Source organism: Gekko japonicus, unplaced genomic scaffold (genome assembly GCF_001447785.1).
Source record: "Gekko japonicus isolate JY-2015 unplaced genomic scaffold, Gekko_japonicus_V1.1 scaffold954, whole genome shotgun sequence".
Classification (NCBI taxonomy): domain Eukaryota; kingdom Metazoa; phylum Chordata; class Lepidosauria; order Squamata; family Gekkonidae; genus Gekko; species Gekko japonicus.
This window is the reverse complement of record NW_015170304.1, coordinates 243,061-268,732: the sequence shown is the minus strand read 5'-3', so window position 1 is coordinate 268,732 and position 25,672 is coordinate 243,061. Positions and strand designations below refer to the sequence as shown.

At 45.9% G+C, this 25,672-nt stretch overlaps 1 protein-coding gene across 2 annotated transcripts in view; it reads left to right on the top strand.

The window, feature by feature from the left end:
* FGF13 (fibroblast growth factor 13) overlaps positions 1–25,672 on the top strand; it is a 270,713-nt gene that overhangs the window by 99,699 nt on the left and 145,342 nt on the right. The window contains exon 2 of one of the 2 annotated variants that reach the window (XM_015417974.1): positions 13,362–13,494. The exons of the other annotated variant lie outside the window; for it this stretch is intronic. The gene's annotated coding sequence lies outside the window, so the exon portion shown is untranslated. The remainder of the gene's footprint in view (positions 1–13,361; positions 13,495–25,672) is intronic. 2 annotated transcript variants of the gene reach the window in all.

Here is a 25,672-nt window from a genome sequence, read left to right as displayed (position 1 = left end):
CACAGAGTGCCCAGAAGAAGCCAGTGCAACTGCCATTACAAGCTTAAAAGAACTGATCTCAAAGCACAGAGTCACAAATCCAAGCAAGGTTGGTGAAATTTTGCAAGCTCTGTGCAAGAAAATGAGAAGTGAACACAAAGGAGGGGGGGCTCTTGAAACTGACATGACTAGTTTGAAACTGACAACAATGTTTCGGAGGCTGGAGAATTTGCCCCCTTCCCATTGCTTTGAAGTTTGGTAAACATCTTGTTTGAGTGGAGGCAGTCTATCGACATGTATCATTCAGGAAACAGCAGGAACCTCTACCAACTGCTTGAATGTTTGGTGGAAAGGTCATGCCGGTGACCTAACATAAGCTTCAGTTTGTGAACCATGAACAGGCCAAAATTCATCATGAACTTCAGTTTGTGAGTCCATTCATGAGTCGGTTTGTGCCCATCCCTACTTGTAATCCACCTTGAGTCCTAATGAAAAAGGCAGACTATATATGAAACTAAAGTAAGATGCCTGAGAACCAGGGACACAAGACAGATGCTCCAGCATTGGTCCACAAACCTTCCCTTTTTAACCTTTGTCTCTTGTTTCCTCTCCACCATGGGTCCCCCCTCTTTCACATTCTTGGCTTTTCACAAAACTTAGAATTTTTCCTCTCTTCCTGCAACTCTTCAAGTGCACAATCTCTCTTCTACAAAAGATACACAACTGCAAAGGGCGGGGTATTGCCCAAGAACATTACAGGTGGGGAGGGGGGAGCCCGTGACTCTGATATAACATCCAAATGGTTAATTATATATGAAACACAATTCTTAAAACCCTTTAAACTGTGTCGGTTGAGTCCAGTGCTTCAGATATGTCTGATAGCCTTGACAATCACGCTTCGGTTAATTCTGTCACTGTGCATTATCCCTTCCTGGCAAAGTCTACAGCATGCCAATTTTTACTCTAGAAAAGGGCAAGAGTCCAGTAGCACCTTAAAGACTAACTGATTTGTGGCAGGGTATGAGCTTTCATGAGTCACTCCTCACTTCCTCAGATATATGGCATCTTCAGGTATCTGAAGAAGTGAATAGTGTATCTTCAGGTATACACTATCAGGTCTACACTTTAGGTATCTTCAGGTATCTGAAGAAGTGAATAGTGACTCATGAAAGCTCCTACCCTGCAACAAATGTTGTTAGTCTTTAAGATGCTACTGGACTCTTGCTCTTTTCTACTGTTACAGGCAGACTAACATGTTGCCACAGACGAACATGTTCCCACCCATCTTGATCAATCTTTGCGCTGTTTTTGATACCACATGTTTGTCACCCTGCCTGTGAGGTGGTCAGAGGTACCCTGATCTGCCATTGTGGTATAGTGCTTGGGGGTATCATGTAGGGCTGCCAATCTCCAGGTGGTGGCTGGATCACAACTGATCTCCAGGCAACAGAGATCAGTTCGCCTGAAGAAAATGGCTGCTTTGGAAAGTGGACTCTATGGCATTGTACCCCATTGAAGACTTCCCCCTCCCCAAACCCCGCCCTTTCTCAGGATTGTTGTTCCACAGGATCCACCCTCAAAATCTCCAGGTATTTCCCAACCTGGAGCTGGCAACCCTAGGTGTTGAGCTAGGAACTGAGAGATATGGTTCTAATTCCCAATTCTTTCATGAGCTGCTTCTGGTTGGGCTTTTTTTCTTTCTAAAAAAGAAACCTTTCAGTGAAAGAATATTTGTAGGTAAAAGAAAATGCAGGTTTTTTTATTACACAGAACACTTTCAGTGTAGCTGACTCTTGAACTGCAGTACGCTTAAGTGTATTCACATGCAGCCGAAAACCATTCCCCTTGACTTGTTTGCAAGAGTAACAGTTTTACTGCCTGGGCTCTGTGAAGCCAATTACTTTTTATTACTGTCATCCTTAACGGTTTATCGGAAAAACAATAATTTTTTTTTTGCCTTTTGTTTTTAAAAAGCACAATTTCTCCATCTTTAGGGACTGGAGACTGGGCAGATTTCAAATTGCCAGTACAGTGGGGGCTACTTATGTCCTGCCATGGGTTTTTCCTGCAGAAATGATAACTTGCCTTGTGTGTGTGCCTGAGAGATGACTCTAATTGGGTTGGGATGAATGCTGTGTCGTCAGTTTATTACTTCACTGCCAGTTCATTACTGCCATGGCTTCTCATAAAGTTGGAGACAAGGAGGCCTGGGAGATGAGGAGGCCGTACAGATGATGCAGTGGAGCAAGGCCCTTGAGGTAAATCATTTTGATGATGTCAGATTTTTTAAAAATGTTGTTTTGAACATCCATGATTAGAACATTGGATTAAGACAGTGATGGTGAACCTTTTAGAGACCGAGTGCCCAAACTGCGACCCAAAACCCACTTATTTATTGCAAAGTGCCAACACGGCAATTTAACCTGAATACTGAGGTTTTACTTTAGAAAAAAAGAACTCATACATTAATTTAAGATGATCCAAACAAAGTAAGGAAAGCAATCCCAAATGCTTACATTTACTTTAAATTATTTGGCAGAGAATTCCACACTTTAATGATGGTCTGGGCCTGGCTGGGGAGATGGCATGTGTGTCCACAGAAAGGGCTCTGAGTGCCACCTCTGGCACCCATGCCATAGGTTCGCCACCACTGCTGCAAGGCTTTAGGAAGCCACAGAGATGGTGCAGGCTGGAGAACTCAGCCTATAAACACCATGTTACCAAGATAGTGATTTCCGTTTATTTGTTTTCACAGTGTTGGCAATACTGCCCTCTAGATTTTTATTTATTTTTTATTTTATTTTTTTTGTCATTTAGTAGAGTTATCAGGGTGATGGAAAGCAGTGTCAAGACAGGCAACTTGTGGTGACACCATAGGGTTTTCAAGGCAAGAGACAATCTGGGGTGGTTTGCATATATACCTCTATGTAATAATCCTGGACTTTGCTGATCATCTCCCATCCAAGTACTAACCAGGGCAAACCCTGCTTAGCATCCAAGATATGATGAGATCAGGCTAGTCTGGGCCGTATCTGGGTACGAGGCACTTTACAGTCTCAGAAGGCAATAAATCAGTAGGTCCACATGGCCAAGGTGAGGAAGAGAAGACTGGTGGGGAGCTGAGAGTGGGGATGCAGCTACACAGGCTTCAGTTTGGTTATAGCTGAGAGTCAGTGTGGTACAGTGGCCAGACTATGGGGTTGGGGAGACCTGGGTTCAAATTGCCATTGAGTCATTAACTTTGCAGTGTGACCTTGGGGTAATCACTCTCTCTCTTTTAGGCTCAGTATCTTAGGACTCTTGGGAGAAGGACAGAAGCGTGTAGGCACCCTGAGGAAGGGAGGGATACAAATGTAGTAGAATGAAAGTTAAGGGGCTAAGGCAACTTCACTGTGAAGTCTGAGGGATGGTCTGGTAGGAATGGAGAGAGATAGCACCACATAAGCCAGAGGAGCAATGGCAGACATGGATGGTGCAGCAGAAGGAGGGAAGGCCGTAGGGTGGGATGTAAACAGAAAGGGATGGATGTGGTTAGCCTGCAAAGTGTTTCAAGCTCAGGCAAAGAGTTTGTGCAGTCTTATAATCCGATTGAGGTACGAAAGGCCACTACACTCTGCACATTACCCCAGGTGATGTCACTTTTGTGTAACACAGTACACCTGCAAATTTTTGTTCTGGAAAGGGAAGGCGACAGCTTACTCATGAGCAGCTCCATCTTAGCTTGCCACTTGAAGAGCAGACCTGGTGCATCGTCCAAATATGGATCTTCTTAGTAGTCAGTGTAATGGCTAGAGACTCAGACTAGCTGTGGAAAGACCCAAGTTCAAATTCCCATTCAGCCATGGAATTCACTGGGTGACCTTGGACCAGTCGTTCTCGCTCAGCCTAACTTACCTCCCAGGGTTTGGGTGACAATGAAATGGAGGAGGAAGACGAATCACATGCATCATCCTGAGCTCCTTGAAGGAAGAGTGAGATGCATGTGGAAATGTACTGTTTTGAATGATGAATTGGCACACCTGTACGTGAGTGGACTGACCCGTGAGTAAGTGCGCTGCTGGCAGTGGCTATTATTAGTAATAGGTGATGCAGAATTGAATGAAGGCTTTTTTACAATTTATCCACACAGCTATGACATATTTCTCCAGTCAATTTAGATAAAATGTGGATATTTGAAAGTTTATTTTTTAAATTAAAAACAATGAATAAAAGAGAAGGAAGAGGTCCACCAGAAAATAAAATCTAGGACAGAGGCAGCACCGTCCAGACTGTACAAAAGGTGGAGTTATTCACTGAAAACTGCCAGGTTTTGGTGGACTGTTAATGGGCTACCAGTAATAGAAGCCTGGCCTGTTTTCTTGCTGCCTTTATCAGAATGCAAAGTGGTGTGTGTTTGTGTGTGTGAGAGACTGGTGCCTGGCAAGCGGCAGTATGTGGCGGGGGGGGGGGGTTTGTGTGTGTGTGCTCCATGTTGTGAATGCCCGTACCTGATCAAATAACAAGATCCTCACATCTCAGAGGGCTTGTTCCCTGGGACACTTAAGGAGGCTGTGGTTCATCCCCTCTTGAAAAAACTATCTTTGGATCTGGCTGAATTGGCTATCGGTCGGTTTCCAACTTGCCCTATTAGGGCTATGGCAATCCAGTTACAGAGCTATTTGGATGATGCTTCCATCTTAGTTCCCTTCCAGTCCAGCTTCCGCATGGAACATGGAACGGAGACAGCACGGGTCGCCCTCATGGATGACCTTTGGAGGCACCTGGATCAAGGCGGATTGGGGGTGCTGTTTATTGTTGGACCTGTCGGCTGTGTTCGACACAGTTGACCATCAGCTACTGACCCACCACCTTGCCGTCAATGGAATTCAGGGGCTAGCCTTACAGTGACTCGCATCCTTTCTTCAGGGTCGGGGACAAAGGGTGGCATTAGGGGAACAGCTGTCCCAAAGGCATCTGCTGATCTGTGGAGTGCCCCAAAGGGTGATACTTTCCCCGATGTTATTTAACATCTACATGCACCCTCTTGCCCAGATTGCCCAAAGACATAGGCTCGGGTGTAACCAGTATGCAGATGATACCCAATTCTATCTATTGTTGGGCGGCCACTCTGACTCTACACTGGAAGATCTGGACCAGGCATTGCAGGCTGTGGCTGGTTGGCTTAGCCTGAGCCAACTGAAATAGAATCTGATGAAGATGGAGGTTCTGTGCCTGAGTCAGGGTGGTCCAGGGGTAGGGATCTCACTCCCCATCTTCGATAGGGCACAGCTGGTCCCAGCATCGGAGGTTAAGAGGTTGGGAGTGCTCCTGGATGCCACCTTAACACCGGAGGCCTAGGTAGCAGCCACTGCCAAGTCAGCCTTTTATCATCTTCGGCTGATTAGGCAACTGATTCCCTTCCTCGAGCGCAATGATTTGGCAACAGTGGTCACGTTGAGACTTGACTACTGTAATGCTCTCTAAATGGGGCTGCCCTTGTCTTAAATCCGGAAGCTGTAGCTAGTGCAGAATGTTGCAACCAGGCCGCTGATGGGTCTCCCTATGCGGGAGCACATCCAGCCTACACTGAAGGCACTGCAGTGGCTGCCAATAGCATATCAGATTCGTTTCAAGGTGCTGGTTTTAACTTTTAAAGCCCTATATGGTCAGGGTCCAGCATATCTAAGGGATTGCCTTTCTCCACATGTTCCCTGGAGAGCACTGTGTCAAGAGATGCAAAACTGGCTGGCCCTCCCAGGCCCAAAAGATGCCAGGCTGGTGACAACTAGGGTCAGGTTCTTCTTGGTGGCAGCTCCATACTGGTGGAATGAGCTCCCGGAAGAGATTAGGGCCCTGAGGGACCTTTTACAGTTCTGCAGGGCCTGCAAGATGGAGCTCTTCCACCAGGCTTTCGATTAAGGAGCCCCATTATACACCGAGGAGTGTCCCTGTGCCCTGGCTTCACCATCTCAATCTCCAGCCTGTACCCTGGCTACCACCTTTGCCACCACTTAAGTTGGGTGATCTGAGCTGGCGTGAGCATCATCGGAATATACAGTTACCTGAGCTTTTTTATAAATATGTTTGCTCTTGTTTTTACTAACTTGTGTTCCAGTATATTAGGAGTATTTTAAATTATTTTTATTTTATGTTTGTTTGTTTATGACAGGTTTTAATTGTATTTCTATGAAATTTTCTGTAAGCTGCCCTGAGCCCACCTCGGTGGGGAGGGTGGGATATAAACTGAATTAAATAAATAACATGATTCTCAGACATGCAGTGAAGTCCTTTCCCCATGGCTATGTTGCATTGCTGGTTCTTGAGGATGCCTTGTCTGTTTTATAGCATCTTGGTGGCGGGGGACAGCTTGGCAGTAGACCTGCTTTGCATTCAGAAGGGCCCCAAGTTCAACCTCTGACATTTTCCAGTTGAAGCAGGGCAATAGCACAGGGAGTGATCAAATAAAGTCTATAGCTAAATAGTGGAGCAGAAGGTCCCAGGTTTGATCCCTTGGCATCTTTACTTCAAAGGATCTCAGGTAGCAGAGACTGAGAATGACCTTTCTATGCCTGACACTCTGAAAAGCCTTTGCTGGTCAGAGCAGACACTGCTGAGCTAGCTGTACCATTGGTCTGACTTAACAAGACAGCTTCAGATGCTTATAGGTCCAGATGAAACCTCTGACTCTCCTGTGTGTAGGCTGGAGCATCCCAGTTCTCAAGGCCCTGCCAGGAACCATAGCTCTTGAAGTCTGCACATGATATAGTAAGTGGTGGGGGCTGTGGCTCACTGGCAGGGCACATGTTTTGCAGGCAGATGGTCCTAAATTCAGTTCCAAGAATCTCAGATCAGTACTGAGAGGAAAGCCCTTTTCTGCTAGAGACTGTGGACAGCTACTGCCACTCAGAGCAGTCTGACTCAGGAATCTTCTTGCGCTTCATATATGTTCGCATCTCTCAGTGCAGGGTTTGCCAGATGACTAAATTGCAGCCCCCTCCCCCCACCCCAGGAGTTCACGTGCTGGTGACGTTGACAGACTCAATGCCCTGACTGGTTGCTCTTTAGCCAGTTTGCTATAAATAGACTCTTTCTGACATCAGCTGTATTGACAGCAGGTGGGGCAACGCAATGGGTCTTGATTGCCTCTTGGCATTTTTTGAATGGAAGCGCACTGAACATAACCCCAGAGTGATTTGCAAAGGTGGTCTGCAGCAACAGCTTGCAGCAGCTCCTGGGAAAAGGCATCAGAACTTGTTCCTTTTGCCCTCTAGCATTTCGGGGAGATTAGGAGATCCTGTTACAAAGCTGTATGTTTTCTTTCCTGACCTGTGAACTTTAAAAGGGAGATCAATGTGGCAACTCTTAATTTTGAAGGTATTGGTTTATGTCAAATTAACCCCGTTTAACCAGAGAGTGTTGTCTAAATAAAATAATGACTTTCTAAAGTGGGAGGGGATGGAACAGAGGTTTTGGGTCCCCCTGCCTCAGAGAGACTGCTTAACTTTTATTCATGACGTTTCCACCTAAACCTATTGGCTCTTCCAACACTGCCTGTTTTTTTAATAGATGCAACAAATCCCTTCTCCTTTGGATTGGTTGCTATGCTAGTGTGTTCTGAAATTTTACCTAACCCTGGAACACCCCTGGTCCATATACCTCTTTGTGATAGCCAAGCTATAGATTGTCAGCTTTGGAAAACTGGATCTCATGGTTTTGCTGACGTGCAATGGATTTTGAAAGACTTAATACTGTAAAACTTTAGCAGTGATGAAAATATGCATGTTTATGAAATCTTAGTATGATTTTTGGAATTCACTGAATGTTTCTGAATTAATTCCAGGAAGCAACAGCTGTTTAGATCACTAATTCACAAACTGTGTTGGGGCTGGGAGAGAGCTCCTAGTGTGCCATGAGGAATGACATTTAATAAACAAACGTTTTGAAACTCCCAAAATAGAGAACTTGAAGGCATTAAATGAAGCTGATGTGCAGTAGATTCAGGACAGACAGATTCAGGACAGACAAAAGGAAATCTTTACACAGAGAATGATTAAAATGTGGAATTTGCTGCCAGAGGATGTAGTGTTGGCCACAAGAATAAGCAGCTTTAAAGGGGGGTTGGATACATTCATGGAGGATAGGTCTATTAGTGACGTCCACATTCAGAGGCACCAAACCTCTGAATCCCAGAGCCAGGAGGCAACATTAGGGGAAGGCCTCAGCCTCTATGCCCTGTTGTTGGCCCTCCAGAGGAACTGGCTGGTCACTATGTGGGACAGGATGCTGGACTAGATGGACCATTGGTCTGATCCAGCAGGGGATTTCTTATGTTCTTATATGTTATAATCAAGGCTGCTGAGAGCCCAAACTACCCCCTGCATCCCACAAAGGAAGCTACCTGGGGCATCTCTGTGTGAGTTGCTGTTCAAGGAGGACTGGCTGCCTTCCAGTCAGCCTCTGTCTGGGGACAGGACCTAATTCAATCATTCCCAATGGAGAGGTTCAGCAGAACTGGTCTTCTCCCTCACCCCACAAGGCCAGCTCAATCTACTGAGCCACCCTAACCTCCCTCCTCCCATGCCAACCTGGCAGGGCCCAAGGTGGTGTGAACACTAAGGGCCTCTGAAAGTACAAGTTGCAACAGTCACCATTTCTCACATCATAACCCTCCCCCCTTGCTAGCCTGGCACATCCAGCAGTCTCTTGGGTCACTCATGTGATGAACCAGCCCTGTTTCCTTGTCCTCCACAGAGGTTGTTTGTTGTGTGTCTCCTTTACATCCTGTGGCAGAGAGTTCCACAAGTGCATTATACTGCGGGTGGGAAAGTATGTCCTTTTCTCTTCCCTGAATCTGCCGCCTGTCATCTTCACCAGGTATCCCCTGAATTCTAGCATTACAGGGAAGGGAGTACATCACCGTACATCATATTATAAATTTCTGTCATGTCCCTCCTTACAGACGAGAAGAATAGCCAGCGCTCTACCATCTGGCTGGCCTAGCAGCAGCCCCGCCTCAACCCCCTCCCCCGGCAGATCATTGCATTTGAGTTGTATGCATTTGACGTCTGCCCTCTTTCCCCAAAAGGCAGCTCTGTGTGTTCTGCCAACCAGGTGTGCAGCAGAAACTGCTCTGACATCTTGATCATTACTTTTCTACTATGCTGCAGCTGCGGGTGCACAATTTAAGAGCTCTTTGGTGTTAAATCTCTCCCCCCCCCCCCCCCCAGTTTTGAGACCCCAGGTGCTTTCTGGTTGATGGTGCAAAGAGATACGTTGTGGCCATTGGCTTTGTGTTTCAAAAAGAACATTTCAGCAGTCACAGGCGATGAAGCCAATATCCATAGATCTTTGTTCTTGGTCTGTCCCCCCCACCTCGCCTCCTTTCCATTCCTCATTGTGCTGCAGTCATCCAGGAATGGCAGAATGATGTCTTGGCAGCCTCCAGTCTGGATTCAGTTTTATGGAAACTGGCTTGCACTGGTGAGTGGGTTTTTTTTAACTCTGGCATCACTGCCTGAAATCCTAAAATAGACTCTGCAGTAGGTTGAGGAACTTTTAACAAGCGGGAATGCAATTAGTATGTCGCAACTTTGAGCAGAAGGATGTTTAGCTTCCAGCTAATAAAAAATAAAACAGAACAGAACCTGCATTGTCAGAGAACCTGCAAAATATTGCAGCCAATCCGTGCCCCACTTGTTATGTAACAAAGGTTCCTCAGAGTATCCAAAGAACAGAAAGATGTGAGGTTTTTCTTGAGATGGCAGAAGGAGAATCTAATTCCCAATCAAAAATTGGAATGAAGTTTCCCAGTCTAAATGCTGCAGTTTCAGCTAAGATTGTAATAACTCTTGAATGACCCAGATATATTGGATCTCAGCAATGGCCTGACACAACTTAGGGGCCCTCAGGGAACTGTGTGTGTCACAACATCGGGGTGCCCTCACAATGTCTATTGGCCAAGGTGACAGGAAATAAAAGGAATTTAGATATGTCCAATTGGAAAAATAACCTTCTTGGTAGCATAAATTTGTGGCACTGGAATAAAAGGACCCTGGGTTCTGGACCAGAAACTTACTAGAAAAAACAGAATTTAGAAATTTATTTACAAAAGATAAACATACATAAAAACATACAAGTAGGGGAGAGGAATGTACAATGAGACAAAGACAATAAACCTAACTAACTAGTCTCTAGACACTGACCCTGTGCAGCTTACAGCTCCAAAGCAGATGTCCTGTGTAGCAGTCTTTCCAGCAGCAATAATGCAAGAGTGGAAGTCTTGAAGAGTGTGAAGATCCCTTCTCCAGCTTCACATGCTCTTCTTGATGCGACATCATCATCATGTGGTATTCTTCTGTAATGTTCTGGCTTCTTCACTCTTGCCCTATATGCTATCCCATCTGTCACTTTGCCAATTGAGTGACCAATCAGAATGATCAATCAATTGATCTAACTGAGCTGAATGTAGATCCTCAGCTGTCAAACTGACATTTAAGCTGTAGATGGTCTACTGTCAACCAAAACCTTGACAGTTCCCAGCTGCTAGCTATCATCCTGAAAGGCAACTACATTCAGGTGCTTGATCGGTAAAGCACTTCATTGACATGGATAACTATCCAGAAAGTACTTACAAGAGGACAATTCCAAGGTAAACGCAAACACTTACATACTGGGGAATCACTTTTGTGACAGTGTGTGTGGGGGGGTGTTATTAGGAAAATGTGTTCTCCTGAGCCAGTGTTCCCTCTAAGCTCCACAATGTCATGAGCAGAAGTTCTACCTCATGAGCTAAAAAACTAGTAGCATTAAAGTTGTGAACAAGCCTATGTTTGACTATCACATAAATTAGTTTTTTTAGATTATTTCCATAAACTTGTAAAAATCTCAGAATGACGTCTTTTAAGCTATGTTTAAACTATATTTTCAGAATAATTTAATTATAAGAGAAAGCAGAATCAAGTCAAATTTCATTATAGATAATGTTGTCCTCTAGGGGGGTAGACCCTCCAGAGAACAGGTCTACCCTCCCCTTTCCACTATATTGGTAGAACTGGCCTCCAGAGATCAGGTCTACCTGCCTCAGTCTACTGTAGACCTGACCTCACACTGCTGCCCTGCGCTGAGTCTTAGAAAACATACCAGCACTTTGTGGGGGGGGGACTCTTGCAATCTACTTTGGGTTTTTTTTAGTGAAAAATGACAAATTACAGGCCAAGTATAACAGAAGTGGAACAATCACTGTTAGAACCCTGCCTAACCTAACAAACAGGAAGCTGCTTAAATGTTATCAACCTGCCCGAACTACTTTTTATTCAAATATTTATATCCCACTTTTCCTGTGACTCAAGGCAACTGACAAATCATACTGAAAAGCATAATGAGTGTGCAAAAATATTTTTTCCGACACCATTATAGCCTTTGGGGACCATTATAGTCAATGGCTATAATGGAGAATCAATCTGGTGGTATCTGGGGCTCTGGAGGGGCCTGTTTTCTGAAGTAGAGGGACCAAATTTGCAGAATACCTGCTGGTGCCTCTTCTCAACCCCCCACCCAAGTTTCAAAAAGATTGGACTGGGGGGTCCAATTCCATGGGCCCCAGAAGGAGGTGCCCCCATCCTCCATTTTTCCAATGGAGGGGAAATGCCTTAGTGTGAGCAGAACATTAAATTCCATGAGCTGGCAGCTAAACATTTGTGTGCCAGCACCCCCTAGTGCAGCTTAGAGGGAACTCTGCATCCTGACCCAAATTGCCAACTGCAGGATTAAGCTCTCAGGGACTTGAGCAAGCTAAACTCCCTGTGTTTTCTGCCCACCATTTTAGTGACCCTAAACTGCTCTCAGAATTCAAATGGGAACAAGCATGCTCAGTCCTCATCAGCCCATTTCAGGACCTTTTGTAAAAGGGAGAAACATTTGAGAATCTAGTCTGTGTGGACCTAAAAAAGCTCTGCACACTTGATTCATCCTGTGATGGAGGGCAAAGCTAAACATAACAAGGGAGATCCAGGGTGGTGTAGTGGTTAGAGTATTGGGCTAGGGTCTTGGAGACAACCTAAGTTCAAATCTACAGTCTACCATGAAGTTTATTACAGAAGTCACCCACTCTCAGGTTCACCTACCCCACAGAGTAGCTGTCAGGATAAAATCAGGGAGAGAGAGCCCTAAGCTCCTTAGCAGAAGAGTGGGATAAAAATGCATTAGATAGAACACAGGGGCTGCAGTCACACTGGAGGTTTGGCATGATCTGGCCACACCTCTATTTGCAGTGGTTTAAATAGTTGCGGGAAGCTCTGATCAGACATCCCACCCTGAACTGGCTTCACTGCGCACTCACCCCGTGATTGATCGTTCAGATTGTTATGGCACCCCTTTTTTTGGTCTTTCAGTCATGCACATAAGTGTGTATCTAGAGCTCCAGCTCCTTTTTGATAGCTCCACAATTGCTCTGCTAAGTACTCCAGCCCCTTTCAGCCTCCTTCCCTTTACCTCTCTTCCTTGGACTACATGGGGAGTAAAGTGTGGATTTGCACACGAATAGTTCCATTGACTTCAGTGCATTTACCCTTGTGAATAATGGGGTGCTCTCAAACAGCAACTCTGATGCAGAAACAGGAGAGAAGGGTGGGGTGGGGCAATTTGTTGCTCAAAAACTCCCCTGGGGACTCCCAATCCAGAATGACTACTTCACCACAGTGATCGACAATGCCAGAGGCACTTATGTGCTTATGCACACATAGCTACCTGATTAAAAAAAAAAAGGAGGTGGAAATGGAAAGGAATATTCAGATGTTGGGAAATGTAGGGTGGAAACACCGGCATATGTAAAGATCAGACTTTTTCCAGTGTCAGCAAACTCCGCTTCCAGGATGCGCTGATGACTGGGGCACAGAAGTTGTTGTCTGATTGTGCTCATTTCATCTGCAAAGGTACCACAATCATATCGGCACAAACTGCTAGCGTTACCACAGCCAGAGTGCTTTTCAAGATAATGTCTCAGACCTACCCCACCTTCCTGAATAGATATAAACCTATAGAATAAATGTCTCAGACCTACCCCACCTTCCTGAATAGATATAAATTAGCTGCCTACCATTTTTCTTCTCACCTTGACACAGAGAGTACCCCATCTTTCTGTGTTATACCTCTGAGGATGCCAGTCACAGCTGCTGGCAAAACGTCAGGTCCTACAATGCTAAGACCACGGCCATACAGCCCGGAAAATCTGCAACAACTAATGAACTCCAGCCGTGAAAGCCTTCAACAACATACTGCCTATGAAACATGGCCAAATTCATGCATACATTGTTAGCATATGTCCCTCCTGTTATGAAGCTTAAGCACTGCTACTGCAGGAAAGACTGGAATGAAAAGCCTCCCTTCCTCTTGGTTTCTTACTGTAGGAAATCAGAGCGCATCAGGAAGCTGCAGCAGGATCACATCTGTATGCTGGGTGCACAGCTCAGCTCACTTAAATCTTGGTTTCTGGTCAGTGATGATTCCACCTGCTGGTCTCTGAAGCCTAACCAGCTACAGGTATTCCTTTATCCAAACTGGGTCAAGCCTCTGCTAGGATGATATACAACTCCTGCTTTCCCTCATTTAATCTCCGATGCATCAGCCTTGAAATGCAAGCAGAGCTGCTGCCCAGCTTCTGGTTAAAATACGCTTGTTTCTTTGATCCGGTGCAGAGACATAGTGGGGGAAGCATTCTCTGAATCTCATATGATGACATGGAAAGGATGTGTTTGTTTGTAGAATCATACAGGTGGAAAGGTGTGCCCTAAAAGCTGCTTATACTCTCCTGTAAGTGCTGTGGCTCTGCCCAGGCAATCAGAAGGCTCTCAATTGTGCACTTAGAAATTAATCCCCAGTCAACAGGCAGCTCAGTTGCCTCCATGTGCTTTCATCAAAGGGCTGGCAGTCGATCTTTCTCAAGGATGGAATTTTAGCATTCATGGTGATTGTCTAGTTTGCTTTTGTGGTTGGGTCACCAGCATTCCACAAAATAAGCCAAGCTGGATGCTGCAGGTGATTATTGGCAGCATTCCTAGCCTGAAAAGCATTCCCACCTACAATCATTCATGCCCTGGAGATTTCCAGGTTAGACTGTTTTAATGCACTGTGTCTGGGGCAGCCATTGAAGATTATTTGGAAACTTCAGTTGGCATAGAATACCACTGTCCACCCATTGATGGGCATGGGTTGGCAAGAATACATTACACCTGAAATGCCTACATCTGTTACTGAGACAAGTCTGTCCCTTTACATGCCATGGTTAGGAACCTATTCCTCTCATTCATTTTTCTTCCTGGTTTATTGATATGCCAGTTAGGTCAAAAAAAGGCCATCATGAAAAAGCCAGGAAATGGGGTGAAAACAAAGTCTTGCAGGGTCCACTGTATGCAAGGAAAGTGTGGGAGGAGTTGAGTGGAAATAACAGGACTGCAAAATCTGGTGGCATCCTTAATTGGTTAGCAAGCAATTGGGGTGGGTTTGCACTAGATGGAAGGAAAGTACAGCCCAGCAAGCTAGGCTTGCCAGATTCCCCTGGCCACCAATGTTCCCTCTAAGCTGTGGAGTCCTGTGAGCAAAAATTCTACTCTGTGAGCAACCGGCATTAAAGTTGTGAGCAAGTAATTTGGCTGCTGCATAGATCAGTTTGCTCTGGAGCCATCCTTCCTGGGCTAAGACAAAAAATGTGTGAGCCGGAGACTAAAAACCTGTGAGCTAGTTCATACTAACTCAGCTTAGAGGGAACACTGCTGGCCACTACCAGGAGATTGGGAGTAGGCTTGCCAGATTTGGAGATGGCTCCTGGGGAGGACAGGGACTTTAGTGGGGTCCAGTGCCACAGAGTCCACCCTCCAAAGCATCCATTTTCTCCAGGGGAATGGATCTCTGTAGTCTGAAGATAAGCTGCAATACCAGGGGATCCCCAGGTTCCACCTGGAGGCTGGCATCCCTACAACAAGCAAATGTGTTGTAACCTCTGGTTTATCACCATTGAAGGCCAATGCTGGCAAATCTGGTGTGCCTGGAAGCGTGTTCCATCTCATTCCAAATAAGCCCAGCTTTCTGTGAGCTGCTGATGGCATGTCTTGCCCCCTACTCGACAATTCTGAAGGCCTCAATGGATTTCACGATAAAGCTATATAATCCGGTACAGCCAGCTGTTCCCACCTGTAAATGGAGAAGCCCTGGCTCAAATCTTACCTTAGTCATGATCTTGCTAATTAACCCCTGATTTGCTTCTGTTCTGTCTTCCTTAGCCTCATCCTGGCAATGTCTGGGGGATATGAATTGTGGCCTCAGGGTACCTGAGAGACAGTGTCTGAGGAGTGCTTTAAACCTTTGCAATGAGCAATATCAGTGCTGCATTTCATAAATTATAGGTACTTTGGGTGAAGATCCTCTTACTGCTTCCTCTGTGTCTCAGTGTCAGTAACATATGTAGCTTCTGCTGACACCACGTGGCACAGTTCGTGCAGCCTGAGATTAAGAGGGGGAGCAATATCTGACTCTATTGTTTTGTTACCCAGGGGTAATCTTTCTATTAACACTGAGGCTAAGAAGCTGATAAGTGAGGGCACAGTAGTGCTGTATGGCAGACTAGCCAGACATTACTGCAAATAGAAACAAGAAACAACTCTTGAAACGTAAACACCTTCTCTCTGTGGATGCTCACAGTCATGGCAGGGGGCCAGTAGGAAAAACTTTGCTATGGGCATAGGTTTGCCCTCAATGAATGCAAGGCTTGGGGGCATGCAGCCCTCACTCCAGTGTAAGCATGATAAAGTGATGAAATTTTAAAAAGAAGACAAAGGCTGCCATGTACCCCAGGACATTCTGGCTCCATAGGACATGTACCAATTAAAAACAAAATTAATGGGATAAGGAAGGACGTGATAGAGACTTATAAAATTATCCACAGGGTACAGAGAGTGGACAGAGAGAACTGTTTCTTTCCCTCCCAAAATATGAAAACTCAAGGGCATCCAATGAAGCTGATGGGCAGTGTGCTCAGGATGAACGAAAGGAAATACTTTTTAAACTCAGTGAATGACTAAAATGTAGAATTTGCTGCCAGATGATGCAGAAGAAGAACAAGAAGAAGTGCTTGGATTTATACCCCGCCCTTCACTTGGAGCCTCAGAGCGGCTTACAAACTCCTTTCCCTTCCCCTCCCCACAACAGACACCCTGTGAGGTGGGTGGGGCTGAGAGAACTCTGACAGAAACTGCTCTTTTTCAAGGACAGCTGTGCCAGAGCTTGTGACTGACCCAAGGTCACACCAGCAGCTGTATGTGGAGGAGTGGGGAATCAAACCCGGTTCTCCCAGATTAGAGTCCGCGCACCTAACCACTACACCAAACTGGCTCTCATGTAGTGATGGCCACAGGCATAGCTAGCTTTAAAACGGGGATTAAACAGATTTATGGAGGTCAGCTCTCTCGGTGGATGCTGGCCCTGGTGACTGAAGGGAACCTCCATGTTCAGAGGCAGTAAACCTCTGAGTAACAGTGCCAGGAAGAGAGGTCAGGGGATGGCCTTGGCCTCTCTGCCCTGTTGTTGGCTGTCCAGACAAACTGGTTGGCCTCTATGTGAGACGGGGTACTGGATTAGATGGACCACTGCTCTGCTCCCGCAGGACTCTTCTGATATTTCTAAGACTCGTGCCAAATAAAAAGCTGTCAACTGACAATATTTGACAGGTGAGCTGACTGGCACGCCAGCTCTCCTGCAATGTATTTTTGCTCGTCAAAAGCCTTGCAAAACAAGATAAGCACTGCAGGATTTTTCTTGTTGCTAGAGGTGTTTTGTCTTTGCTCTGATGTGCCTCTCTGAGTCATGCAACAGGCTTGTGCCGTGCCAGCTCCACACTCCGAAGTCTTCCTCTCCCTTCTCTGCTCTCCCGCAGCTCGTGGCCCTGTGCACACACTGTGTTGAAAATACTGCGCAGGGTTTTCTTTTGTTTTCCATCCACTCGCTGATGAGCCGAGGTTCCTGGTATTTGTGGAATGATTTGTAGCTAAAGAGGAATCCCTCCTTGTACCCTAGCCCCTTAGCCCTCTCTGTATGTAAAAATTAAATAATTTCTCCTTCTGTTCCTTTGGTCAAATGTTATAACGCTGGAAAGAGCAGGGGGGCTTTGTTACTATTATATTCTTTGTTTATAAGGGCCTTTGAGCAGCATGAGTTACCTGCAAAGCAGGAAGATTGCTCTGTGCTCTGCAAAATACAGTGTTGGTCGACGAAGGGATATTGATGGGAGGCGTGCTGTCAGGACCACAATGAAATGCGGGGTGGGGGGGAGAGACCTTCTTTAGTGAATCCAGTGATTCATTGCTGATGCATAAACTAGGGTATAGCTCCATATTAAGAATGGGTTTGATGGGGAAGGGGTTGCGCTAGCATTGTGGCAAGTTAACTTGTCTGCTTTCTTCACGATCAGAATGTAAGAGCTGTTTTGCCAGATCCTGCTGGATCTCTCAGGAGGAATCACAGCACAGCACAAATTTATCAGGTCTTCTGCTTTGGCAGGAAACTTCCCACCCCCTGCTGGACCTTCCCACCACCACTCAGCTGGGCAGTGTGGAAAATAGGGTGGGATTGGTTGTGGCGGTGTTCAGTCTCATTTCCATCACAACTTGGAAGTGACATCAACACATCTGGCATCGCTCTAGCATTCGCCCAGAACTCTATGGTTTAACCGGTGTCATCATGCTATTGTCAGCAAGCCCCTCCCCCCAACAGTGAGTCTTCTGATGCTTGCCAGCCTTGAGCTAGCAACCCGAGCCCTGCAGTAGAGCAAGTACTTTGCATGCAGAAGGTCCAGAAGGCTTGATCCTTGGCATTTCCACTTAGCCATAGTGTAGGGGACAGATTGTGGGAAGCTGCTGCCAAAAGGAGTAGGCTAGTGAGGTAGATGGGCCAGGGATAGCTTCATACATTCATTCTGAACTAGTATCCAACGAACCACGAAACACAGAGTGCTTCAGAGCAGTGATCTTCAACCTTTCCAAACCTGAGAACCAGGTTTACTGCACAGAGAGCATCACGGACTCTTTTGAGCTTCAAGGATGTGACAGGTAATCACATAATATGACAGGGGGAGTTTGGCCTGTCATTTGCCTGCTGATAGCAGGCAAGCCCTTGCCCTGCCCTTGACAGTTTGAAGAGCAGGAGAAAAATGAACCGGGGAGGGGAGATGGTGTTGTGGGATGCTGTAGACCAGGGGTGTCAAACATGCGGCCCGGGGGCTAGATCAGGCCCCCACTGAGCTTCTATCAGGCCGCAGTGGAACTGGCTGTCTTCTGCTTCTTCTTCCAATTCTGCTGCTGCTGCATAATCATAGGTTTGCAGGTTACGGATACACACCTGAACAGCACACTCAGGATTGCAACAGCACAGACATTTTGATGCAATAATTCAGAGCAAGAAGTGTCAGTTATCAGACACTGTTAAATAAACAGATTATTGCAAGAGTGCTAATGTTTTGGAGCTGTGGTGACTCAAGTGGTTAAGACGCTGAACTGCAGGCTGTGGAAGGTCAGTAGTTAAGCAGTTCGAGACCCGGGTGCCACATGATGGAGTGAGCTCCCATCTCTAGTTCCAGCTAATGTTTTAAGCATGTTTTTATTTTAAGTAAAAAAACCTTTGTGTTTGTGTCCTTTATAAAGTTTATATCTCCGCTACCTGGCATTACACTTTATGACACACATGGCCCAGCCCAACAAGGTCTCATTTATGTCGGATCTGGCCCGCATAACAAATGAGTTCGACACCACTGCTGTAGACATTCCCCCCCCCCCAGTCTCTGTGGTCTTTACCACAGGCATTAGGGGAAATTCCTAGAGCATCACATCACCCAGAAGTGATGTTGTCATCCTAAACCTTCACCTTCCCCAGGCCCTGATAGCCAAATCTCCTGGCATTTGCTAGCATAGGACTGGGAACCCTAGGAAGAGCTAGGATCCCCAGTGCCAAGGCCAATGTCTGCTGAGGAGCAGAACAAGAGAGCCAAGGGAAAAAAAATGCAAGCTAAGAATCAGGACTAAGGAAGCAGCCGATAATCAAAGCTATGGAGGCATCCTCTCTATCAGTGAGTAGCTGCACCTCGCCATGCTGCTTCTTCTCCCAGTGTGTTTGCAAAGCGGAGCAGGAGTTGTGTCATCCTTGCTCTCTACCAGTGCACATAGCAGTGTTTCCTTCCATAAAGCAGCCAGAAATCATGGCATCTCTATAGAGGACCCATGACCCAGCAGGTAGAGTTCTGCAGACTGCCTGAGCATCCTGACCCATGGGATTGAAGGCCAGTCCTTTTCTTGAACAACAGCCTTCTAGAAAATTGCTTTTGAAACTGGGGGAAGTTGCAGAGGAGTTTGCAGTACAACAAAGGAAGCAGTTAGGGGCTCTTTCCTATATTGTTGCATACGTAAAATTAATTTTGTGTGGTTTAAATTTGCACAGTTATTTGTTAGCACGTAAAATGTCTCATATATCATATAGCAAATATTTGTGGCAAGTGTGTTTGTTTCTCCAAAGCTGGGCAATTTGCATTTTTGTAGCAAAAATATATACTCCCAGATAGTTATCCTTGTAGGAGGCTGCTGTTGCTAAATAGCACTCATGGCTACTCAGCACTAATAAAGCTACTTCACACACAGATCTTGTCCAGGACAAAAAATAGTTATTGCTGTGTTTTAGTAGAACACAGGGGTGTAATGGTAAAGCATTGGTTAGTCAATCTCTGATTCTTGTTTGCCTGATGAATACTTCTGTGACAGTCAGAAATTTACATTTTCCAAACAGACATTGGTCCTGTAATAGATATCACTTCTAAAAATACATTTTAAGAGACTTTTTAAATCACTGTCAGTCTGCCTTGTGAAATGACAAGGAATAAGTTGATGAAATGAAATTGCTGATAAAACAATCCTGCTCTATATTGTGGTGAATAGGTGCCATTAAAATTTCACTCCCTTTACTGTTTAATTTCATGAACTGGAATACAGGGAACATTTTATTAAAGTCTTGGGTATGTAGCCTGGTGGGCAGGAGCAATTCTGATACATCTATGTGGGTGCCTTCTAAGTTTACATATTGCAGTATATTCTGCCATCAAACAGAGTGTGTCAGAACCAGCTGTAGAGCCTTGATCTGCCTAAAACACAGGACATAATTGGATCCTCAAGCTCAGCGCATTGATCCATAATTTAAAGAGCGGGCCTTAATCAGCAGCTTAGAAGGAAGCCTGCCTCTGGGTGGAATGCAGTGCAGCACAAGGCAGCTGGCTGTTTGGCAATGCTGCTACTGTTTCTAAGAAAGAGTAAGTCATTTAAAGCACTGAGCAAAACCATGTTTGGTTTGGGGTGAAGCTAGGGCAGGGGGCTCTAAGAACTCCCCCCCCCCAAACACAATGGTTCAGTCCACATGTTGGTCTTCTAATGGGGGAGTGCACGAGTGGGAATTCTCACGTGGCTTGTTGGAAGGGAGAGGTCCTCCTCTGCGGCATTCTGGGGCAGGGCAAGGAGTTGCCATCATTGCATCTCTCCCTTATAATGAAGCTGTAAGACGCAAACTCACGCAATGCGCACCAACAGTGTTTGGACGGCTCGGCTGTCCATAAACGGCTTGGCCACGTCCCATTGGCCACGTCGTCTGAGTCCCACCTCAGACGCAGCTTCACGTGGCCTGCGTAGGATCTTCCCGGTGGCTGGAGGCGACGGGCGGCGGCCTAAGGCCGGCGGCCGGCTGTGTCAGGGCGGAGAGGGGGAGGAGGCGACCGCCGTGTGGAGGAGAGGCAAGAGGCGCGAGTGGCTGGGGACGACGGGCGCCAGGCTAAGACTGGCAGCCGCCTGGGTCAGGGCGGAGAGGGGGCGGAGGCGAGCGCCGTGCGGAGGAGAGGCAAGAGGCGCGAGTGGCTGGGGACGACGGGCGCCACGCTAAGACCAGCAGCCGCCTGGGTCAGGGTGGAGAGGGGGAGGAGGCGAGGGGGGTCTAGGCGCCTGTTGTATCGCCCTTCTCAACGGGCCTTGCTCCCTAGTCCTTATATAAAATCAAATGGTTGGTCCACCAACCTCAGTATTGTCCAAGGCACTCCAAGGTTATCTTTCCTTCGCCCACCTCCCTGGGATCCTTATCTGCAGAAACTGAGCAGGAAGTTCAGATCCAGCAAGGTGGACTCTATGGCCTTATAACCCATTGAAGCCCCTCCCTAAATCCCATGTTCTTCCGGTTCCACCCCTAAAATCTCCAGGCATTTCCCTTCCGGAAGCTGCCAACCCTGCCTTTCACTGACGTAAAGAAAGAATTAATTTGGGATTTGTGCTGTTGTTGCCAGACAGCTGTAACAGTAAAATGTATAAGACCAGAATGACATAGTGAAGAACGTATGATACAAAAGAGTACCAAGGGAGCAATCCACACCGTCCAATCACATGTTAACGGGGACAAAGAGTGCTGGGTTGGTTCACCAATGTTCTTTCTTTATTTCAAATACTGCAGGAGTCAGGTTTTGATGTTTTTCTCTCACAACACAAAAGGCTTAGAATGCCACTTTTTAGAAGATAATCAGAGCTTGGAAGTGCATTGTTTTGGAAGACAAACCTTTGCAAACACACATACAACACGCACATGCAAAGGTTCATAGCTGTGGGCATTCTTGCAACATCCACTTGGTCAATGGCACAAACTGGCTCCACCCCCCACCCCATTCTGCTAAATGTCCTCCAAACAGAAGAGTACTGCTAAGGAGGCTGTGCCTTGCCATGCCTACCAACTTTCCTGGCACCCTCAGCTTGTCACAGACACAAGAGACAGTTTCCCAGAGACAATTACCTCACCCTCTGTTGAGGAGGCAGATGCTTGTGGTTGGAAAATGTCTTTCCCAGCTTGTCACTGGGGCTCTATAAACGAAACAGGAGCTCACTGCAAAAGCCAGTAATTATATTTAGTTGCACAACAGTCAAAATGACAGCACCAAAGCAATTGGGTTGTTTAATAACTGGGGAAGGGAGGGAATGTATTGAAGAAAGAGGATTCAGATCAACCATATTGTTAAAAATATACAGGGCGTAGCCATGTTAGATCTGTTGCAGCCAAAAAAATTTTAAAATGAGTTTTTGTGCATTTTTTCACAAAAGTTGCTGCCATGATAAATGCATTGGTCTGTGCTTTTGTTTTTGTATTTATTTCTTTTTATATTTGTTCATTTGCCCCTCCCCCCCTGGCTCCTTGTAGGAAATGGCAACTGGACAATGTAAGAAGCCAGAGTGCTAAATGTAAGCCAGATCTCTTTGTACTTCACCCCAGTGACTACAAAGGAAGCCACTTTTTTCACTTGACATGAGCTGTTGGCCCAGAGGTTGTGCATTCCCTCCTCCCTACCAGGAGCAGCCTGTGGTGTGGAATGAAGATGGGAAAATAGCACCACAAAATGATGTTGTGGCAGGGGTAACCATGCATAAAATTCACAGGGAAGAGGGGGAAGAACATGGTATAAGGATGCTGTTTTGGGTGCAAAGTATATCATGTAGGGTTCAGGGCCAAGGCAACAATTTTGGGCCATATTACAATCAAATGGAAGAACACAATACTGAGGAGAAGCCAGGAGAAGGTAGCTTGGTGAATAGGTAGCCCTGTTTGAGCAGGATGGTGGTGATTCCTAAGGGGGAACTCCCGTAGTACATTCTGTGCTGCCTAAATTCTTAACAAGGTTAGAAAACTTTCTCAAGCCCTCAAAATATAGGTTATTTCCCTGACTTTCTAAAACTCAGGGAGGTAATTTAGGGCTCATTGATGCAGTAATATCTTTCTTTCATGACAGGCATTTATCTTTAGTGGTCTTGATATACAGCTATAAGCAGGAGTGCTGCGGTATTAACTTTGTGCAGCAGAATGGGAAATGTAAAGATCCCCCACCTCCAGCTCTTCCCTGTGCTTGTTTCTTTGAGTTGTATTTCATGTCAGTCACAGCCCTGGGCTCCAAGCCAAAGACCTTGCAGCCTGTACTGTAAAGGAAGTAGATGTATGGTGTGTGTATGTCTGTGTACACATATGAGAGAGAAATCTGTATGTAAATTAATTTTTTTTTTAAGTTCTTGGGTTCTTCTATCACACACTGGCATGACCAAGGATCATAATCCAGGGCAGAGCTATGCAAATAAAAGGCTGTGCACATAGGACCAGTTCTCACTCTTCAGTGGCACCCGTTCAGTTCTCTAGGGCAACCTGAACATATTTCTACCTGCAACATGATTGAAGAGAAGCAGGTCCTGGGTCTGGGCACCACCTCTTATATGGAAAGCCTGAACACCAGGTCGTGACATCATCAAAGGTAGTCCTACAGTCCCTGAACTCTGCTGTTGCCAGCTACTGTCACAAGTGTTTTAACTTGCAGTTTCTCGTGTACTCAACAAGATATTTTCTTGATTCTTTCACTGCAGTATTCCAGATTCTTCACACTAGCTTACAGTGTTACTGAGTTCAGTATCCCTTGCACATTTGAGTGTATGTTTCGTATAATTTACAAGCATATAATAGGGGAAAGGGGTGGATGTATGATGGTATTGTCAAATAATAGTAAGAGTTTAATAAGTTTTGATTTTCAGTATTACTTTTTATTTACCATTGACACAGCATGAGATATTAATATGCACAAACTCATACTTAGGTAAGAAGTTTTCACATACAATAAACTTCAATTATAATCTCCAGTTACAAAAAAAACCCAGCTACACTGGATATTGGTGTACAAAGTTCATTGTGAGTACATTCACAAACGTTCAAGGGAACCAACAAATGTAATAGAAAGAGAGTACAACATTCAAAGTTCCTATGGAACTTCTTTTGAGTAAATTAGAGGAAAATATAGAAACTTCACATTGTGGCCTTCAATGAATCTAAATTTCACCACTTGTCATTTCAAATCACGTTGTTGCAGCTCAGGGGCAAATTAATGTGAAAGGCAACTACATCACTTCTGCAAAGTTTTCTGTCACAAACGCCATCAAAGAGACTACATTCACTTTCATCTAATGCTTCCAGAGACTTTAGACATGCTATAGCCCTCTGGTTGGTTTGAGGCTTCAGAAAGGCTGCCTCAAATGTGGTCAACAATTTGCTTACTACCACATATGTATAGGAAACCACATTGATAACACCTTGTGTTGGATATTTCAAACCACATCTGTGACCATTCACAATTGACCCACACGGCATCGATTGCGCAGAAGTTTCCATGCATCCACGCAGGGCATTGCAAACACCGGCTTCTGGACCGAGCAAACTCAGAAGCAGCTTCGGAACCAGGGACATCCAAAATTGAGTTTGCAATTGGTTGCGGAAGCGCAGCCGCCTCGTCTGTTTTGTTCCGGGGTCGGCCACTCGCCGTTCCGAGGAGGCTCCGCTTCCCCCCACCGACTACTCTCTCCCCCCCCAACTGAGTCTGATCGGCTGCCTTACCCCCCCATCCCATCCCGCTCCGGGTCAGATTCACTTTTTTGAGCCTCCCCCTCCCTCCAATCTCCCGGTATTCCCTTCCAAAATGAGGGTTCGTGCCGTGGCCCCCATTTTTGGGGGGGGGAGACCCTGATTTTTGCAAGCGTCTCTCTTTTGCAAAGATTGGGGGAGAGGGGGAGGGAGGGGAAAGGGAAGCTTCGGGGAATCGACCCACCTCTTCTTTCCGTGAAAATAAAGACGGCCACTGTTTTAAAAAAACCCAAAAAACCCCCAACAACCCCAAACCAACTCCAGAAAGCCCTCGGTCACTCAGGAAGCAGGGGAAATGCTTGCTCGGCTCCGTCGGTCGCAGATCTCTTTTCTGGAAAGCGCGGCGGCCCAGAGAGAGCCAAACAACAACATCTTTCTATATAAATCTTTTTTAAAAAAATGAAAAATAAAAAACACAGATTCCTTTTCAATGTGCCGCCTTGCATTTATTTCAGAAACGGGGAAAGCCTCCCTCGTTTTTGCAAAGAGAAAACCAGCCCGGGTGAAAGAGACCCACATAACCACAAAGGAAATAATATGACTACCCTCGTCGCTATTACTGTGACGTCACGACCTGGTGTTCAGGCTTTCCATATAGGAGGTGGTGGTCTGGGGCAGCTAAGGTGTAGTGCCAGTAGAGCCAGTTTGGTGTAGTGGTTAAGTGCGCGGACTCTAATCTGGGAGAACCGGGTTTGATTCCCAACTCCTCTACTTGCACCTGGCTGGATGACCTTGGGCAAGCCATAGTTCTGATAAGAGCTGTTCTTCGCGCATTCTGGCATGTTTAGCTTTTCCCTTAACTGGGTCTCTGAGTAAAACCTTTGAATTGCACCCATATGTCTGAACAGGCTGCTGCATTCAACTCTTCCCCTTTTGCCCTTGAAGTCTGGGGAGACCTACAATCATGGAGGGAAGGGAGTAAAGAACTGCCTTCTTCTGGCATGTTTAGCTTTTCCCTTAACTGGGTCTCTGAGTAAAACCTTTGAATTGCACCCATATGTCTGAACAGGCTGCTGCATTCAACTCTTCCCCTTTTGCCCTTGAAGTCTGGGGAGACCTACAATCATGGAGGGAAGGGAGTAAAGAACTGCAGTACAACGTGTTGCAGAGAGTGAAAGTGTTGGTGTGCAATTGGCCCTTATTCATTCTGTGTATGCCACCACTGGATTCCTTTTGGATCAAAAGGTGGGGTAGAATCCCCAAAAGTGAAGGACAGGCA